This window comes from Mustela nivalis, assembly GCF_964662115.1.
Source record: "Mustela nivalis genome assembly, chromosome: X".
In the NCBI taxonomy this organism is placed as follows: domain Eukaryota; kingdom Metazoa; phylum Chordata; class Mammalia; order Carnivora; family Mustelidae; genus Mustela; species Mustela nivalis.
Window position 1 is genome coordinate 49,907,595 of NC_139040.1, and position 14,276 is coordinate 49,921,870.

The following is a 14,276-nucleotide window of genomic DNA, read 5'->3' on the forward strand; positions in this document are numbered from 1 at the left end:
ATACCTAGGAATAAACCTAACCAAAGAGGCACAGAATCTATACTCAGAAAACTATAAAGTACTCATGAAAGAAATTGAGGAAGACACAAAGAAATGGAAAAATGTTCCATGCTCCTGGATTGGAAGAATAAATATTGTGAAAATGTCTATGCTACCTAAAGCAGTTTTGCCAATGTTCTTTAGGCTTTTTCTAACATCTCCTAAAAATTCTTCTACTTTCTGCTAACTACCACGTTTCCAAGCTTTTCTACATTTTAGGGTTTTATTATGCTAGCACTACATCCCTAGCACCAATATCTGCATTACATACATTTTCTGGAAAACAAATTAGCCCAAAATTTAGGATCTTAAAATAATAAACATTTATTACCTCACACAGATTCTGTGGGTCAGAAATTCAGGAATGGCTTAGCCAGGTGGTCCTGCTTAGGATCTCTCTTGACATTGCAGTTAAGAAATTATGAAGGCAGGCTATAACACATTCAAATAAATATTTACCTTCATACAGTACTTTCATTTATAATTTTATATTCTTAATATGTGTAATTTTGTGTTTCCACAACATTTGTATCTCCAATAACTCAGACCAAAAATCTTGATTTATCTTCTTGTCTCATACCCACAGTTGGTCTGTTAGTAGATCCTGTCAGGTCAATCTTAAAAATGTATCCCCAATTCAGTCACAATCTCACACTGTTACCACACTTTTTAAAATCAGTAAATACTGAGATTATTACAATTGTCTTTTCATTGGTCTTTCTGATTCTATGTTTCTCCTCCTATAGTCTACAGGCAACATAGAAAATGATTATATAGAATAAAAGCCATATTGTTACTCTTTTGCTCTGTGAATATGCTTTTGAGAAAGAGAATAATGAAAGAAAGGGAGGGAGAGGAAGAAGAATGGGAGGACAGAGGAAGGGAATAAAAGGGGGTTGGAGAGAGAGAGACAGAGAGAGAGAGAAAGGGAGAGAGAACTAGGAGAGAAAAGCCAGTGCCAGTGTAGTGGTTAAAATCTTAGCCTTTGGAATCAGATCGTTATGGATTCAAGTCCCAGCTTCACCACTAAATACTTGCATGTTTTGGAGAAAGTTACTTAAATTCTGGAGCCTCAGTTTTCTCTGTCTGTTGGAAATAGTAACATTACCTACCTTATAAAGTTGATGTAAGGATTAAATTAAGTAATTAATGCAGAGTTGAGTTTGGTAAACTTTCTGGAATACAGTAAGATCATAGCAAGTTTCAGCTTAAGAATAAGTGCCTTTAAAAATATTACAGGGTTGAGAAGGGAAGTTTTGATATTTTGGTGTTATTTGAGATATGGGGAAACTTGACCATGCTTAAAAGCTAAGGGAAATATGTAAGTGGAAGGAAAGATGTTAAGAAGTATGCAGGTGAACAGAAGTGGACAATTATAGATAGTCCTAAAAAGTGTGGAATTGAATGAAAAGGGTTTCCTTCTAACATTGAAGTATGTAAGGATGAATGGTTGACAGGGATAAATTTAAGGGAAGAAGTAAAGGTGTCTTCTATTTCATAAAATAGAAGGGATCAGGGCATCTGCTGAGTAAATGAAGACGTGGGGTTCCAAATTTCACCTCCCAAATTTGTCTTTGCTTTAAAGGCTCAGGCATTATTTCTGCTAAAATGTACTTATTCAGTGTTTTTCAAAGTCTCCAACACAACTGGATATTATCTTATACCTGTCTTTGCAGGAGAGAAAACATTTTAATTACCCTTTTAAAAGATAATGCCTATAATCTGTCAGATATATATGTACAAAGTGTGAATTGCTCAGAATGAATCTCAAAAATAATTTTAAGAGGTTTTTATGTCTTTCATATTGGGCTGTTGATAAATCACAAATGGATAGGTAGATTATTGGGCGTTGTACTGCATCAATCAACATGGTGATTGTATGGTAAACATTTTCTACAATGGGTATTTAGAAACATCTCATCTGGGGGCTGGTGGACATATGAATACAGTTTGTTATAAAGCTCAGAGAGGAATTGCTATGTCATAGAGCATACATATAATTTGTTTAAGTTGATACTTCCAAACCATTTTTCTGAGATGATTGTAACTATTTCAGTCCAACCAGCAATACAAGTGAGAATTTCACATCCTCTATATATTTGTTGCTCTATAGCTTTGTCAAGACTTGTAATTTTCTATCTTTCTCATTTTAGAAATTTTGGTGGGTAGACTAATAATTTTTTATACATTTTTACCTGAAGTATAGTCGACATACAATATATTAGTTTCAAATATATGATATAGTGATTCAACAATTATACATTACAAAATGCTCATTGTGAGAAATGTAGATATCATCTGTCTCTTTACAAATGTATTACAATACTATTGACTATATTCCCTATGCTGTACCTTCATACCTATGACACCTATTTTATGACTGGAAGTTTGTACCTGCTAATTCATTCACATATTTCTCCTATCTCCCCACCCTTTCCCCCTCCGGAAATCACGTTTATTTTCTGTTCTATTTTTTGTTTGTTTTGCTTAGATCCCACATATAAATGAAATTATTAAGTATTTGCCTTTGCTGACTTATTTCACTTAGCATAATAACCACTAGGTCCATTTATGTTGTTGTGAATGGTAGGATTTCATTCTTTTGTATGGCTGAGTAATATTCTATTATATATATACCACATCTTCTTTATCCATTTTTCCATGGACAGAGGCTGCTTCCATATCTTAGTTATTATAAATAATGCTGCAGCAAACATAGGGATGCATATAACTTTTTAAATTAGTGTTTTCATTTTTGAGCAAATATATAGAAATGGAATAACTGGATCATACGATATTTCCACTTTTAATTCTTTGAGAAACTGCCAAACTCTTTTCCATAGAGGCTGTACGAATTTACATTCTCACCAACAGTGCACAAGGGTTCCCTTTTTTCCACATCCTTGCCAACACTTGCATTTCTTGTCTTTTTGATTCTAATCATTATGACAGGTGTAAGGTGATATCTTATTGTGATTTTAATGATGATGAGTAATGTTGAGCATCTTTTCATGTTTGTCATCTGTGTGCCTTCTTTGGAAAAATGGCTATTCAGGTTCCCCACACATTTTTAAATCAGATTATTTGGGGTTATTTTGGTATTGAGTTGTATGAATTCTTTACATATTTTGCATATTAACCCCCTTTCAGAGTTATCATTTGCAAATATCTTCTTTCATTCTATAAGTTGCCTTTTTGTCCTATTGATGGTTTCTTTAATTATGCAAAAGTTTTTAGTTTAATATAATCCCAATTCTTTATTTTTGCTTTTGTGTCCTTTGTCTATGGAGACAGATTAAGAAAAATATTGCTAAAGCTGATGTCTAAGAGATTACTATGTTTTCTTTTAGGACTTTTAAGATTTTGCATATCACATTTAGTTCTTTAATCACTTTTGAGTTTATTTTTGTATATGGTGTAAGAAAAAGGTCCAGTTTCATTCTTTTGCATGTAGCTGCCAGCTTTTCCCAACACTTTATTAAAAGACTTTCTTTGCCTCAGTGTGTGTTCCTGCCTCTTTTGTCATACATTAATTGACCATATAAGCACAGTTTATTTCTGGGCTTTCTATTCTGTTCCATTGATCTAATGTGTCTGTTTTTGTGCCAATAGCATATCTTTTGATTGCAGTAACTTTGTAGAATAGTTTTAAATCCAAGATTCTGATTCCTCCAGCTTTGGTATTTTTTCTCAAGATTGCTTTGGCTATTAGGGGTCTTATGGGATTCCACAGGAATTTTACAATTACTTGCTCTAGTTCTGTGAATAACACTATTGGTGTTTGATAGGGATTGCATTAAATCTATGTACTGCTATGGGTTGTATTGACATTTTAACAATATTAATTCTTCTGATCCATGAGCATGTTATATCATTCTATTTATTTGTGTCATCTTCAATTTTTTTCATCAATGTCATAGTTTTCAAAATACATGCCTTTTACTTCCTTTATTAAATTTATTCCTAGGTATTTTACTTTTTTTGATGCAGTTGTAAATGGGATTGTTTTCTTAGTTTCTCTTTCAGCTACTTTTAAAATTAGTGTATAGAAATGCTATAGATTTTTGTATATTGACTTTATATCCTGCAACTTTACTTATTAATATTTATTAGAATTTATTTATTAGTTTTAATAGATTTTCTTGGAATCTTTAGAGTTTTCTACATAGAGTATTGTGTCATCTGAAGATAGTGACAGTTTTACTTCTTCCTTATGAGTGTGGCTACCTTTTATTTATTTTTTTTTTCTTGTCTGATTGCTGTGGCTAGGACTTCCAGTACTATGTTGAATAATTGTGGGGAGAGCTTGTATCCTTGTCTTACTCCTGATCATGGAGGAAAAGCTTTCAGCTTTTCACTATTTAGTATGTTAGCAGTGGGTTTGCCATATATGGTCTTTATTAAGTTGAGGTATCTTCCCTCTATACCCACCTTGTTGAGACCTTTCATCATGAATAGATGCTGAATTTTTTCACATGTCTTTTCTGCATCCACTGAGGTGATTATATTACTTTTATTCTTCATTTTGTTGATGTGATTAATTGATTAGTGAATATTAAAACATCCTTGAAACATCCTTGTATTCCTGGAATAAATCCCACTTGATAAGTGTGAATGATCCTTTTAGGGTATGGTTAAATTCAGTTGACTAACACTTTGTTGCAAATTTTGACATCTATATTTATCAAGGACATTATTCTGTAATTTTCTTTTTTTGTGTGTGGCATCCTTTTCTGGTTTTGGTATCAGGGTAATGCTGGCTATATATTTAGAAGCATTTCTTCCTCTTCAACTTTTTGAATCATTTGAGAAGGACATGTATTAACTCTTCTTCAAATGTGTGGTTGACTTCACCTTCAAAGACATCTGGTCCCGGAGTTTGGTTAGTAGGTACTTTTTTGATTACTGATTCAATTTCATTACAAATAATTAATCTGTTCAGGGTTTCTATTTGTTCCTAATCCAGTCTTGGAAACTTGTATGTTTCTAGGAATTTATCTATTTCTTCTTGATTGTTCAATGTGTTGGCTTACAATTTTTTGTAGTAATCTCCTATAATGTTTTGTATTTCTGTGGTGTCAGTGGTAACTTCTCCTTTTTCTTAATAAGTCTGACCAAAGGTTTATCAATTTTGTTTATCTTTTCAAAGCTCTTAGTTTCATTTTTTTTTTAGTCACTATTTCTTTTTTTTTTTTTTTTTTGGTCACTATTTCTGATCTTTATAATTATAGCTACAATAATAATTATTTAAGAAAGTGTTTTTTATAGCAGCAATGTCTACAATAGCCAAACTATGGAAAGAACCTAGATGTCCATCAACACATGAATGGATAAAGAAGATGTGGTATATATAAACAATGGAATACTATGCAGCCATCAAAAGAAATGAAATCTTGCCATTTGCGACGACATGGATGGAACTAAAGGGTATCAAGCTTAGCGAAATAAGTCAAGTGGAGAAAGACAACTATCATATGATCTCCCTGATATGAGGAAGTGGAGATGCAACATGGGGGGTTAAGGAAATAGTAGAAGAATAAATGAAACAAGATGGGATTGGGAGGGAGACAAACCATAAGTGACTCTTAATCTCACAAAAGACTGAGGGTTGCTGGGGGGGAGGGGGGCTGGGAGAAGGGGGGTGGGGTTATGGACATTGGGGAGGGTATGTGCTATGGTGAGTGCTGTGAAGTGTGTAAACCTGGCGATTCACAGACCTGTACCCCTGGGGATAAAAATATATTATATGTTTATTTAAAAAATAAATAAAAAAATTTAAAAAAAGAAAGTGTTTTTTAAAAATATTCCCAGCTGGGGCACCTGGGTGGCTCAGTAGGCTAAAGCCTCTGCTTTTGGCTCAGGTCATGATCTCAGTGTCCTGGGTTCAAGCCCCGCATCAGGCTCTCTGCTCAGCGGGGAGCCTGCTTCCCCCTCTTTCTCTCTGCCTGCCTCTCTGCCTATTTGTGATCTCTGTCTGTCAAATAAATAAATAAATAAAATCTTATAAAAATAAATAAAATAAAATAATTCCCAGCTGTATATTTTTCTTTAAATTTTTATTAAATCCTAGTTTTATCACATTCTGATTATTTAATATGGTCTTTTTGGAATTAGTTTTCTTTTAGAATCTAATACATGATCAATTTTGTAAAAGTAAAAGGATGGTTGGGAATAATATATATTTTCTGTAGTGTTTTGTTTGTCATGATAACCTGCTTAATATTAAATTATATGCTATTTTTCCACTTAATCTGGCTAAAATAGAAAGGGTTGATTAAAATTCAATTCGTTCAATTATGTTTTTCTGTTGTTCTTGGAGGTAGTACACATAATTCAGTGATTCTCAAATGTTAGCATGTATAAGTATCAACTGGAATACTTACTAAATCACAAACTTCAGAGCTCTAGAATATATCAGAGATGATATCAGGAGTTTACAGTTTTAATAAGCATTCTGATGCAGGTAATGCAAAGACTAATTTTTCAGATACATTAATGTAGTGTGTCTGAGGTTCTCAAGTTATAATGACTTGGGCCCAAATCTCAGTTATGCCCTTACCAGTGATAACCTTGAACAAGTTATTAAACCTCTCTATGCTCAGTTGTTTCACATCTAAAATGAGAATGGCCATGTCTGCCACACAGTGTTATTCTGAACATTAAATTAGCTAACACATGTGAAAATGATAGTGTAGTAGTACAGTATCTCACCACATTGTTCATTATTTTAAAGGCCCATGTCTTTTATTTTTCTTGACCACACACTATTTCATCAATGTTAAATAAACTGTGCTTCACTTATTGAAATCACATTGATACTATTAATAACCATCTATGCATTTTAATTACATTTTTTCTGTTAAGAAATATTTTAACATTTTTTGAAGATTTTATTTATTTTTTAAAGATTTTATTTATTTATTTGACAGAGAGAGGCACATAGAGAGAGGAAACACAAGCAGCAGGAATGGGAGAGGGAGAAGCAGGCTTCCCACTGAGGAAGGAGCCTGATGCAGGACTCAATCCCAGGAAACAAAAGCAGAAATAAACTATAGGGACTTCATCAAAATAAATGTCTTCTGAACAGCCATGGAAACAGTCAACAAAACTAAATCGCAACCTATGAAATGGGAGAAGATATTTGCAAATGACATAAAAGATAATGGGCTGGTATCCAGGATCTATAAAAAACTTATCAAACTCAATAGCCAAAAACCATATAATCCAGTCAAGAATTGGACAGAAGATATGAACACACCCTTCTCCAAAGAAGACATACAAATGGCCAACAGGCACATGAAAAAAATGCTCCATGTCACTTGCCATTAGGGAAATACAAATCAAAACCACAGTGAGATACAACTTTACTCCAACTAGAATGTCTAAAATTAACAATCCAGGGAACAATAAATGTTGGTGAGGATGTGAATAAAGGGGAACTCTCCTACACTGTTGGTGGGATCATGACCTAAGCCAAAGGCAGACTGGTTAACTGACTGAGTCACCCAGGCATATCAAAATATTTTTACTTTTTAAAGGACTTTACTTTAGATATCCCTTATAATTTGCAAATAGTTGTATTTTTCTTCTGTTGGTTGAGTCTGAAACTTTGTTGTTTAGTTTTTATTTTATAATCATAAATCTGCAATCTAGCTAGACTTGGAGAGGAGTAAGGAAAACATGGATCTCATAAAACTGCAATGAGGGCCCAAAGATTTTTGGTTATTTTGAGTAGATGGGGGTGAAAAGGTGCTCTCCTGAACTACAGAAGGAATGGTCTGGTAGTTAAGATAAAACACAAATCAAATTTATTAGATTTGTCCACAATCAGCAAAGGAGATCTTGCTGGTCTTGCCATTCCTGGATCCAAAGCACTTCATGGCTTCCACAATATTCATGCCCTCTTTCATTTTGTCAAAACCACATGCTTGCCATCCAACCACAAAGTCTTGGCAGTGCAGATGAAAAACTGGGTACCATTTGTGTTGAGCCCAGTATTTGAGATGGATAAGATGCCAGGAACCTTATGCTTCATGATGAAATTCTCACCATCAAGTTTCTCCCCATAGATGGACTTGCTGCCAGTGTCATCATGGCATGTGAAGCCACCACTCTGGCACATAAATCCCAGAATAATTCTGTGAAACCAGGAACATTTATAACCAAATCCTTTCTCCTCAGTACTCAGAGCATGAAACTTTTCTGTTGTCTTTGGAAATTTTACCTCCAAACAGCTAGAAGGAGATGCAGCCCAAGGGCTCACATCCATGGTGATGTCAAAGAACACAGTGGGGTTGACCATGACTGGGTGGTGGTACCTGCAAGGCCAAGACTGAACTTTTATTACAGCACTTAACTTTTTTTTACATTAGCTTTATCTTCTCTAAACACTTTTGCTTTATTTTTTCATATTTTCATGCTTTATACCTTGTTTTATTTTATATACAATATTTTTCTTTCCTTTTTGTATTTAGGTATTTGGAAGAAATCAACCACTCCTTAAATTTACATTTGTGTTCTAAAAGTTGTACCTATATTTCTCTTTTCAATTTTTTAAATTTTTTTGGTTTTTTTTCCTCTCTTATCAGTGTTAAGTTAAAAAAATGATATTTCTTGATTTCTCCCCTTCTCCTGAAACTATCCCTACTATAAATACAGTAACATTTTGCTTAGCTAGATGTTCATAAGACTTATTTTTCAACTTTGAATTTTAAAAGTTTAAACCAGGACATTTCTGATCCTGCTTACCTCATTTATTTTGTATTATATTGAACTCTTTCAGCTCAAAGTTTTCTACTAAAGTTGGGTTTTTGTTTTTTTTGTTTGTTTGTTTTCTGTTTTTTGTTTTACTTTACTTGATCTGTTCTTCATGTGATTGGGAAGTTTGGATTTCCTAGATCCATTCTCTGTATTGTATTACATTTTTCCCATTTTGTACTCTTTTCTATTTTTTTATTTTTTTAGTTTTTGATGTAGTGTTCAATGATTCATTAGTTCCTTATAACACCCAGTGCTCATCATATAACAAGCTCTCCTTAATGCCCACCACCCCACTCACCTCCCTTTCCACAGTCCTCAGTTTGTTTCTCCAAGTCAAGAGTCTTTCATGGTTTGTCTCCCTCTCTGATTTCTTCCCATTCAGTTTTCCCTCCCTTTCCCTATTATTCCTTATATTCCACATATAAATGAAACCATGTGAAAATTGTCTTTCTCTGATTGACTTATTTCACTTAGCTCCAGTGCCATCCATGTCTTTGTATATAGTCATTCTTTCTGATGGCTGAGTAATATTCCATTACATATATGAATCACATCCTCTTTATTCATTCATCTGTTGAAGGACATCTTGGCTCCTTCTTCAGTTTGGCTATTGTGGACATTGTTGCTATGAACATTGGGCTGCAGATGACCCTGATTTTCACTACATCTGTATCTCCAGGGTAAATTCTGGGTCATAGGGTAGCTATATTTTTAACTTCTTGAGGAACCTCCATACTGTTTTCTAGAGTGGCTATACCAGCTTGCATTCCCACCAACAGTGTAAGAGAGTTCCCCTTTATTCACATCCTCACCAACATTTGTTGTTCCCTGGCTTGTTAATTTTAGCCATTCTAGTTGGGGTAAGGTTATATCTCACTGTGGTTTTGATTTGTATTTCCCTAATGGCAAGTGACATGGAGCATTTTTTTCATGTGCCTGTTGGCCATTTGTATGTCTTCTTTGGAGAAGGGTGTGTTCATATCTTCTGTCCAATTCTTGACTGGATTATATGGTTTTTGGCTATTGAGTTTGATAAGTTTTTTATAGATCCTGGATACCAGCCCATTATCTTTTATGTCATTTGCAAATATCTTCTCCCATTCCATAGGTTGCGATTTAGTTTTGTTGACTGTTTCCATGGCTGTTCAGAAGACATTTATTTTGATGCAGTTCCAATAGTTCATTTCTGCTTTTGTTTCCTTTGTCTTTAAAGAAATGTCTTGCAAGAAATTTCTGCAGCTGAGGTCAAAGAAGTTACTTCCTGTGTTCTCCTCATGGGTTTTTATGGATTACTGTGTCACATTTAGGTTTTATATCCATTTTGAGTTTATCTTTGTGTATGAAAAAGAGAATGGTCCAGTTTCACTCTTCTGCATGTGGCTATCCAATTTTCCCAGAACAATTTATTGAAGAGAATTTTCTCCATTGGATATTCTTTCCTGCTTTGTCAAAGATTAGTTGACCATAGAGTTGAGGGTCCATTTATGGGCTCTCTATTCTGTTCCATTGATCTTTGTGTCTGTTTTTGTGCCTGTACCATGCTGTCTTGATGATCACAGCTTTGTAATATAGCTTGAAGTCAGGCATTGTCATGCCCCCAGCTTTGGTTTTCTTTTTCAATATTATTTTATGGTTCCATACAAATTTTAGAATTGTTTGTTTCAGCTCTGTAAACAATATTGATGGTATTTTGATAGGGATTGCATTGAATGTGTAGATTGCACGGGGCAGCATAAACATTTTCACAATGTTTATTCTTACAATCCATGAGCATGGAATGTTTTTCCATTCTTTTGTGTCTTCCTCAATTTTTTCATAAGTGTTATGTAGTTTCTAGACTAAAGATCCTTTACTCTTTGGTTAGGTATAATCCTAACCAAAGGTATTTTATGATTTTTGGTGCAGTGGTAAATGGGATCAACTCTAATTTCTCTTTCTTCAGTCACATTGTTAGTATGTAGAAATGCAACTAATTTCTGTGCATTGATTTTGTATCCCGTCACATTGCTGAATTTCTGTATGAGTTCTATCAGTTTTGGGGTAGAGTCTTTGAGCTTTCTACCTAAAGTATCACATCATCTGCAAAGAGAAAGAGTTTGACTTCTTTGCCAGTTTGAATGCCTTATGTTTCTTTTTGTTGTCTCATTACTGAGCCTAGGATTTCTAGTACTATGTTCAAGAATAGTGGTGAGAGTGGGCATCCCTCTCGTGTTCCTGACCTTAAGGGGAAAAGCTCTGTTTTTCCCCATTGAGAAAAATATTCAGTGTGGGTTTTTCATAGATGGCTTTTATGGTATTGAGGTATGTTCCTTCTATCTCTATATGCTGGAGGATTTTTATTAAGAAAGGATGTTGTCAAATGCATTTTCTGCATCAATTGAGAGAATCATATGGTTCTTGTCTCTTCTTTTGTTAATGTTATCTTTCATGTTGATTGGTTTGTGAATGTTGAACCAACCTTGCAGCCGAGGAATAAATCCCACCTGGTCATGATGGATAGTCTTTTTAGTGTACTGTTGGATTTTGTTATCTGATATCTTCTGAATATTTTGCCATTCATGTTCATCAGGTTTATTGGTCTGTAATTTTCGTTTTTGATGAGGTCTTTGTCTGGTTTTGGAATCAAGGTCATGCTGGCCTCATAGAACAAGTTTGGAAGTTTTCCTTCCATTTCATTTTTTGAAACAGCTTTAGTAGAATAGGTATGATTTCTTTTTTGAATTATGTAGAATTCCCTGGGAAGCCATCTGGTCCTAGACTCTTATTTGGGGGGACGTTTTGATTACTGTCTCAATTTCCTTTCAGGTTATGGTTCTGTTCATATTGTCTGTTTCTTCCTGTTTCAGTCTTGGCAGTTTATAAATTTTCAGGAATGTATTCATTTCTTCCAGGTTGCCTAATCTGTTGGCATATAGTTGCACATAATATGTTCTTACAGTTGTCTGTATTGCCTTGGTGTTGGTTGTGATCTCTTCCTTTTCACTCATGATTTTATTAATTTTGGTCATTTTTCTTTTGGATAAGTCTGACCAGAGGCTTATCAATTTCATTAATACTTTCAATGAAACAACTTCTAATTTCATTGATCTGTTCTACTGTTCTTCTGGTTTCTGTTTCTTTGATTTCTGATCTAATCTTTATTATTTCTCTTCTCCTACTTGATTTAGGCCTTATTTGTTGTTCTTTCTCCAGGTCCTTTATGTGTAAGGTTATCTTGTGTATTTGATTTTTTTTTAAAAATTTTTGGGAGAGGGTTGTATTGCTAAGTACTTCTCTCTTAGGACCACCTTGGCTGTATCCCAGAGGTTTTGAACCAATGTATTTTCAGTCTCATTACATTCCATGAATTTTTTAGTTTCCATGAATTAATCTTCTTTAATTTCTTGGCTGACTCATTCATCCTTTAGCAAGGTGCTCTTTAATTTCTAAGCATTTGAGTTCCTTCCAAATTTCCTTTTGTGATTGAGTTCAAGTTTTAAAGCATTGTAGTCCAAAAATATGAAGGGCGTAATCTCAGTCTTTTGGTATCTGTTGAGACCTAATTTGTGACATGATATGTTATCTATTCTGGAGAAATTTCCAGGTGCACTCAAGAAGAATGAGTATTCTGTTGTTTTAAGATGGAATGTTCTGCATATATCTGTGAAGTCCATCTGGTCCAGTATGTCATTCAAAGCCCTTGTTTCTTTGTTGATCTTCTGTTTAGGCGATCTGTCCATTGTTGTGAATGGGGTGTTTAAGTCCTCTCCTACTGATGTATTATTATCGATATGTTTCTTTACTTTGGTATTAATTGGATATTTATATCATTGTCTGCTTCCATGCTGGGGGCATAAATATTTACAATTGTTAGATATTCTTATTGGATAAACCCTTTAAGTATGATATAGTGTCCCTCTACATCTCTTACTAAAGTCTTTGGTTTGAAATCTAAATTGTCTGATAATGAGGACTATTACCACAACTTTCTTTTGAGGTCCATTAGCATAGTAAATTGTTCTCCACCCATCACTTTCATTCTGGAGGTGTCTTTAGGTCTTATTATATGAGTCCCTTGTTGACAGCATATGGGTGGTTCTAGTCTGATCCCCTGTGTCTTTTGGATGGAGCGTTTATTCTTGTAAATTCAGAGTAATTATTGAAAAAGTTGAATTTAGTGCCATTGTATTGTCTGCAAAGTCCTTATGTCTATAGCTTGTCTCTTTTTCTTTCTGGTTTCTGTCTGTCCTGGAAGCCCTTTATCTCTCCTTCCATTCTGAATGACAACCTTGCTAGATAAAATATTCTTGGCTGCACGTTCTTCTCATTTAGTACACTGAAAATGTCTTGTCAGCCTATTTTGGCCTGCCAGATTTCTATGGGTAGGTTTGATATTACCATGATGTTCCTCCCTCTGTATGTAAGGAATGTCCTCTCTCTGGCTGTTCTCAGGTAGCTTCTTTTCCTCTACAATTTGCAAGCTTTACTATTATATGTCAGGGTGTTGATCTATGTTTATTGATTTGAGGTGGGGTCCTCTCTGCCTCTTGAACATGAATGCTTGTTTCTTTTCCCAGAATAGGGAAGTTCTCAGCTATGATTTGTTCAAATATACCTTCCAGTCCTTCTCTTTCCCCAGCCCCAATAATTCTGACATGGGTTCATTTCAGGGCATAATTAATCCCTCAAAGCCTTTCTTAATGGGCTGTTAGATGTTGCTCCCTCTTTTCCTCAACTTTCTTTCTATCAGCCCATCCTCTAGATCACTTATTCTCTCTTCTGCCTCATTCACCCTAGCTGTTAGAGAATCCAATTTAGACTGCATCTCATTCATAGCATTTTTAAATTCAGCTTGATTTGATCTCATTTCTTCCCTTAGAGAGTCTGTACTGTTATTTATGCTTTTTTCAAGCCTAGCTATTAATTTTATAATTGCTATCCTGAATTCCACCTCTGACATCTTATTTCTATCCATATCAATTAGCTCTGTGGCAGAGAACATTGTCTCTGGTTCTTTCTTTGGTTGTGAATTCCTCCTTCTAGTCATTTTGCCCAGAGAAGGATGGGTGAAAAAATGAGCAGAGTCCAAAATATCACCACAGCCCAAGCAAAGTACACCCTAGACAAATCTGAAGCAGTTGGAAACCACAGCAGAAAAGCAAACAAAACCAAAATGAAACAAGACAAAAGGGGGAGGTTGGAGAGAGTATAATCTCAAAGAGTTCACAAAGCAGGGTGATTCAATTGTTTCTGATTGAATTTGTCTCTGGGTTAGAAGACATTGCATCCCAAAACTGCAAAGAAAACAAAACTTATGTATATATTTTTACTAAAGCTTAATATAGTGAAAAAAAGGACTAAAATGAAACCTATATCTATAAAATGTAGATGTAAAAGTTAAAAGCAACTTTAAACACAAGTTGGTAAAATAAGAATCTAGTTGGAATGTAGAAAAAGTAAAAACAAAAATCAAACAAAAAAAGAAAGAAATGGAAAAT

At 34.4% G+C, this 14,276-nt stretch overlaps 1 long non-coding RNA gene and 1 pseudogene across 2 annotated transcripts in view; one reads left to right on the forward strand and one right to left on the reverse strand.

Annotated features, from left to right (window-relative positions):
* LOC309855567 overlaps nt 1-14,276 on the forward strand; it is a 1,258,688-nt gene that overhangs the window by 146,862 nt on the left and 1,097,550 nt on the right. The gene's annotated exons all lie outside the window — the stretch shown is intronic.
* LOC309856597 (peptidyl-prolyl cis-trans isomerase A pseudogene) lies at nt 7,851-8,161 on the reverse strand (annotated as a pseudogene). The gene has a single exon. The product of its transcript is annotated as a peptidyl-prolyl cis-trans isomerase A pseudogene (transcript).